Raw genomic sequence first — 7,479 nt, 5'->3', positions numbered from 1 at the left:
GCTTGTTACAGCAGTCTTGAGCTGAGTGATTAAGCCCATGTTAAAAACTGTGATTTGTAAACAGATGGCTTTACAACCCTGCTGCTGCTGCTTGCAAATAAACACCACCAAGTACCAACATCAGCAGAAATAAGTTCTTCTGGTCTTCTTAATGGAAGACCTTCACTAGAATAACAGCAAATGGCCTATTGGTATATTCAGTCTTTCTTACCCATATTGCTTAGAAATCAGAAGCCATCCTTCAATTTGTTCATGTTTTACGAGTTGACATGCAGCCTTTGACTCTAACTGGAAGAGATGTGCTTCACTACAGATCAAAGAAAAGCTGGTTTCAGAATGCTTATTTTAGATTTGCAACCACAGGCTCAACTAGAGCAAACAAGAGCAGGAGGGGTGACTTCTAGCCAGCCGTGTAGTAGGGATCTTCTCCAGAGCAGTTGGCTGAGCATCAAAATGAGGCGACGTGTAGTACCACTACAATAAAGGCAGCCAAATATTCTCGTGACCCAGACAGATGGTCTTAGAAAAAGATCTATGTATATTTGAGCACACTTCAGAAATTCAGAATTTGGAATTTGTTGGGGTTCATTTAAACACATGTAACTAAATCCCTGGCCAAAGCTGATCTGACTTCTTAGGCTTGCAGGAGGGACAGTGTCATTCCCAAATTCAGGCTGATCTCTGCTATATCCCTCTTCTCTTTTTCATCAAACTCTTACAGTAAAATGGCACTTTCAAATTTTATAATAATCCAGAAATGCACTCACTGACCTGAGTGCCCCGAATGCCCCTGAAGAGGGCTCACCTGTCACCAGTGGCCACATCAGACCACACCAACACGAGCTTTCCATCTCCTTCCCTGGCTTGGGACGTCAAAGACAGAGAGCATGAAACCCCTCTAACTGTGCTGTGAACTAAGACAAGGTCTTGACTCATTTTCCCAGGTAGATGTTCTTCCTGACCTATTTCTCCTGTCACTTTACTGTACCATCATAGTTTCAGGCCGGCGCCTGGGGTCGTGGCTATGCTCCAAGCTCAGTGAACAGCCTTTAAAAGCAAAGTGGCTTGAGTGCCAACATCAACACAGACTTATTTTATTAGTCTGTATAAACTGTCTGACTCTATTTAAAGCTCAGTTTGGCAAGACCTATGGACAACAGGCATGCTGGCATGGGGAAATAATTTAAAAACACACCTTCTCTGCTCTGCTTCTTTCACCCAAAAATCCTGCTCCAGAAAAGCTCCTGCATCACTCCCTTGTCCTCATGCAGCAAAGCCAACGTGGTCCTCGGGGCACTGGGATGAAGGCCAGGAAGGACTTTCAGTTCATGTGGCCCGAGGAGAGGACAGTGCCCTCCCCCATGGCAGTCAGGGCCTCGCAGGAGGTACCCCCGTGGCAGGAGCCCCACTACAGGGTACGGGCTGCACCTCCTGTGCCTGAGGGGGAATCAGGGTGCTCGGCAGGTAAATGCTCATGAGCAGGAATACTAAAATGAAACACAAACTCCTCTCTTCATCCTTATTGCAAAGATGAGAAAACAGAGATAAAAAATCAGGTCACCCTGAAAAACTCCCAACCTTAATCACACATTCTCATCAAATATATTTCCCTCCACTTCATGCTTTTAAAAATAGCTCTGGGAATGTGGTTTTTAAGTGTTGTAGAGACGATGACACAATACAACACAGGGCACTTTTTCTACTGTTTTATGGATGATTAAAATAGAAGATCCAAAGTACTACTTACTGTAAGACTAATCTTCCACACAAAGACTATCTGTCTCTCTTCTCCCAAAAGTGAATTACAGGCGTGGTTACTAAAATAGTGAATCAATTTGCAGACACCAAAGTCATTGACCACTTTGCAATCTTCTAACCCTGATAGGTTATAATGCATATATATAGACTCCCAATTACTAGGCAGCATTTATATGTGAATCCATGCTTCTTGCAAGTATTTGTTATTTTATATTAGGAATACAATATTTGGAGTTATCAAAGTCATCCTCTGGGATCCTGATGATATCGACAAATTCTTTATTATTTTGGGGAAGCTGTGCTCTATAAAAAAAGGATGCTTCGGCAAAGTTTTGGGATACATTATAGTAAAGAGAAGTTATAGTTTCGAAAGAGAAATAAAAATGAAAATACAATTAGTTTTCAATTACAGCACATGTACTATATTGTACTATGATTGGTACTAGATTTAAGGGTCAACACAAGAACTTGCAATAAAACACATAAATTAGAATTAGATATGGTTTGAGCCTGACACAGCAATTTCCTTTGAGCCCTTACAGGTGAGCCTTCAGCAAAGTGATTCTAATGGATGCTCACATCATTAACAGTGAAACTGTAGGACTTTGTTGACCACTGTGTCACTATCAGCTTCAATTACAATAATTTGTCTCCAGCCAGGTGGATCAAAATCTAAGTGATTTTAGTAACCAAAGTCTGAGTAAGAGTATACTCTTTTGTTTGAAATCCAATGGGATCAGAAAGCTCTTTATCTCCAAGCTGCATAGCCACTTATTTGTGAGAGATGGATGTACTTGGAACAGCTCCTCATACAATCATATGTCTAATATCCTGTGACATCCCACCCTTAAGGAGAAGGAAGCTCCTGACATTAGCAGATGCTCACTTGAAAAAAAAAAAAAGACAAAAGTCAGAGGATCTGCAAAACTTACAGAGTTTTATTAGTATATTACACACTTGCCATGGAAATTGGTATAAATTAGTCCTTTTTCTTATAGTATAAGCACACATCCAGCTATCAGTGTTTGAGACATACACACCAGCCCATCATCTTCTGGGCTTCTGCAGTATCAAAGGAGGAACTAAACACAAGGAGAAAGGTAAAATACCATTTTACTGTAATTTCAAGGAACCTGGTATCTATTGAACAATTTATTTAAAAAAAACAAACCAAAGCTTTCGGAAACCATTTAAGTCATCATCTGTTACCTCTCCCTGGATTCTGACCACAAGAATGTGACAGACTTATTTTCTTTGCATCTTGTTTAATTAACATGCCTTTGGAGGAGCAACGGCAGTGGCAGCAGGTACCACCCCTGACAGTCACTGAATTTCAATAAACATTTTCTGTCCTCCTGCAGACAGGCTTTATCTGACAAGTGATTCTTCACAGCTGACTAATATGCCTTGGGTCATGTTCATGGTTAGCACAGATACTTGCAGTGCAGATATGACTTACTACAACATGTGCCACTCGTAATTTTGTAATGAAAAATCTCATACTCGCCAAGAGAAGGGAAAAAAAGAAACAAGCAACAGCTTTATAAAGGAACATCTTTCAAGATGTTCTGCCTAGACGATACCTAATTCCAAGCATACCAGCATTTTATTTTCATTTGGACAGAAAATTGTTACTTTTTGAGGCAGGAATGCTTTGTGTTATAGAAATGCTATAAATCAAATGCAGTAAGTTTCTAACAGTAAGACACTCAAGAAATCCTGGGTATTTAAGAGCAACACAGCCCTATTTGCAATGAACTGAAAAATTAAAATGACAGAGTCAGTGCTAAGGTCTCAGCTTTTTCCTTATTATCCATGTTGTACAGTAATATGTGAGGTGAAGAACAAAAAATGTCATTGTTTGAATCAGGAACTCTCAGCACTGTGGCTTTCATCAGTAGGTCACCTAGCTGCTCTCAGGTTTAAAACTGTCAGCAATTATTTTAAGTTTCCATGAAGGAAAAGGAGCAAATTTGGCACAGTCAGAAAAGCAAAAGCTGATGGGAGCTCAGCTCTTCAAGAAATACAGGAAGTATTGCAATAGTTGCCTTGAATTCTTGAGCCCCTCATGGCACCACCACTCACTCCTGTGAAGGAGCTCTTCAGACGGAAGGAAGCAGCCATCTTACCAGGTATCTGGAAACTGAAAGATTTCTGTTGATAAATACATAGTACTCAGGCTTTTCTTCTTCATCCACCCACTTTAGGTTCTTCTTTTTCTAGAAGATATATTTTTATTTATGTATTATTTGCAAATTATGTATTTAATTTGAACAATAAAGGGACGGTTTAATAGGAGCAGTAGGAATTCGAGTATATTGACTCTCCTTGTCCCAAGGAGAATAAATTCCCAAGGGGAATAAATCCAATCTGTGTTCTATGATTGAAGCCAAAATATAAAGGTTAATTTTTTTCTCTTAAAGAAAAATCTCTTTATAATTAATGATAAAATATTAATCTTCAGTTTAATATTTTTCCTTCCATGAGGACTTGCGTTTTCTTAAATAGCTACAAAGAAAGGAGACTATCCAATACATTTCCTTCAAAAAACACTGGTTGTAATTTTTTGTTCAGTTATGTGTATTGGAAATATATTTATCCAAAGCAATTTTTAAGTATTACAAAATAAAGTATAGATCAAGAGGACAAGACTGGTTCTATGTAAATAACTCACCATCTGCTTATAAAAAACTTTGTAAAAAGCCATGAGATGCAGGGAGAAAATAAAGGCAATACACACAAAATCAGAAAAACATCCTTATCCAGTAAGAGGAAAGCCAATGACACTAGTTTGTCACATATCACAGACAAAATTCAAAATGAAGAAAGTGACTTGAAATTAAAGAAAAAAGCTATTCATGAGTGCCACTTGACCACTATCACCAGCTGCACTCATGCATTTTGAAGGACATCAAGCTCTAATGAGCCACCAGAGAACCCGTCTCAACAGCAGAAACCAATGTAAGTTCTTTCAGTGTTTGAGAGGGAAACTCATGTACATAGAAAACAGTGAAAAGTGTATTTTATTCTGTAGTCACATGTCTAGTAAAAAATATTCTTTCATGCATCATCTCATCCACTCTCCACTACATTCAATGGGAACCACATGATGAAAAATACAGGACAAAGTAAGGGTTTTATAAGGTGAACAGTTTTCCATATCTATTTCAGTTCTAACAAAACTTCATTTAGTGTATCCTTGAGTACAAGAAATTAAGAAACACCACAGAAATTGTCTTTTCCTTTGTTTGTTTATCTCACGACTTCTGAAGCCTGAATCATACATCTTAAGTGCAGGTCTGCATTTGTGCCTTTCAAAACATCTTCCATGGGTGAATTAGGGACACAATTTATATTAGCCTAAATAAGAACCAAATAGTTTATAAGTTTAGGAAACATCAAAAAACAACCCTTGGCTTTTGGGTTGCTGAAGACCCATCCATTCCCAGGTTGAGCAGATGCTGATGCTTCAACCTCTCAGAGGAGGAGGCCAGGCTGGGCCAACAACTGACATCTAATTTTATGGCTATCTTTATTGCTTCTTGAAGGTAGAACAACACAGTCTGCTGAGCTTAGAGCTTTGTTACATTATCTCAGGACAAGGCAAAAGGGCTGTCAGCTCACCCCAGCTAAAAAGGATCAATCATCTGAAGAGGCTCTACTAGGAAAATCAAGACAAGCAGAACTCCCACACTGCAAATTTGCTTCTGACAGCCAGGGAAGGATTATCACACACTCCTCCTTTTTGGTGCCATCCCATCAAGCCAATGGTTAAGTACAGCCTACACTTACATCTCTTGAAATCCTTGCTTAAATGAACAATGAGTTTTGGTTTTTGGCAGCAAGAATGAGATAAAGAAACAGTCATGAGCATGCCAGGGTGGCTGGGACAAAGCCAGCTACAACTGTGGACAGTCTGTGACACATGCTTACATGGAGAAGAGAGGTTCCTTCACAAAAGGAAGAACAGCCAAGCAGAAAGAAATACAGCCTCTGGTGGGAGGAATGGGATCATTCACTCTAGAAAGGGACGAAAGTGGAGGCTGAGGGGCCTTTATGGAATTCATTCCTGGCCTAAGCTTCCTGCAAATGCACACAGCACTACTTTTATCTTTTTTCTCCATGCAATGTACCAGGAACACCCTTCAGTTTATTCTTTTATTTGTTATCAAAATACAGAAGTCCTAGTGAAGGTTCAAAGAAAAATATCAGATTTATAAAGGTATTTAGAATGATAAAAATGCAGATGAACACATGAACAAGTAGATCCACCTTTTCAGATTTGGTGCACAGCTGCTTTCTACCTTAGATGAGCTGACAACAGAAAATCTGTCACAAGATATCTTTTCACCTTTGTATTTCCTTGTATTGTTCCATTGTTGTAAATATCAAATGGTGGTTTTACCAAAAAAAAAAAGTAGTCACTGCCCTGAGTTTTATTTTATTTTTTAACATTGTACATTCTAGTGAATATACAAATCCAAAAATCTGTGAGGTCTTTATGCCTTTTCTTTTGGGTTGTACGATTGAGAGCACGCAGCTGGAGCATCTCCACAGGGCATTATTATTTCTTTAGTGTGTAGTTCCTGTTGATTTATATCCTCTAGTGTCCTTGGAGAATGCAGTATTGAAATGAAAATAGATTCATCCCGTGAAGTTGTACTTACTACAATTTCAATTAAATTAGTGTGTGGGTAATGGAAAAGAGACTTGGATTGTAATTACCTTCTTCAACTCTTGCCTTGGAAGTGTATGTTCAAAGGACCAAACGAATTGTCAATATCTATGCACTTACTTGCAGAGTAACGTGAAAGATTAAGTCTGATACCAAATTATCCTGTCTACTTTATGCTAGATTTAATGAGAAAATAAAGTATTAAATATATTCTGTCAATACATACTGCTGTTTGCATTTTGGCGGCAGGGTATAGATCCATTTGGTCCAAGTATTACTCGTGTTAATGCATACATTTCTTTAAAGTAATAAAACAGACCTCCAAAACAATTTTTTATCCAAGAGGCAATAAAGCCACATCGAGGGAAGAGGATCTTGCATTTTGAAAGAAAAAACAAAAAGGGTTGAAGAACATTTATCATGAGATCCATCCCAGCAAAATCCTCAGAAATCTTTTAAAGCTCTTTACAAAAGAGACTAGAAGCTGATTTTGACAGGCTAGTTTTTCACCAAGTAACTGCAGACTAGCAGTTAGTTAGACTTTAGGATTGACTTTAAAGGCTTTTCTTGCTTGCTTATTCTCTGACAAACTGATGGGCAAGAAAGTTCAAGAGCATCATGTATTCTATTGTGTGTGACTTAAATAAAAAGGCAGAATCTTCACAGGTGTTAACATCTTTGACTCAGATTCAGTCACAAACGACTTACTTTAACTGATCTTTGTTGTAACTGCATGCTAAGGTTTATAGAAGCCTTAATTGCTAGTAGGATTGACAATTGTTTTCCAGAAAGAAAAAAAAATGTTTTCTTTATTCACAAAGAAGTTTTAACTATAAAGCTAGGATTTGAAAGTGCAAGAAGAATGAGCCCAGTTGATGGTGGTGGTGATTTGTTATTCAAAATCAAAGGCTTCCTGCAAAGTTAGCTGATCTGATAGTTGTCTACAGCAACGCCTAACACCCTCTGACCCTCAAGCAGAGTGATTCCAAGTATTAGAGAGTACATAGAGACCCATCAGGGCAAATGAAATTTGGTTTAATCAGTAT

Source organism: Corvus kubaryi, unplaced genomic scaffold (assembly GCF_017639235.1).
Source record: "Corvus kubaryi isolate FWS band 111438036 unplaced genomic scaffold, C.kubaryi_AGA036_p1.0 137, whole genome shotgun sequence".
Classification (NCBI taxonomy): domain Eukaryota; kingdom Metazoa; phylum Chordata; class Aves; order Passeriformes; family Corvidae; genus Corvus; species Corvus kubaryi.
The sequence above is the reverse complement of the archived record's forward strand: the minus strand, read 5'-3'. Positions refer to the sequence as shown.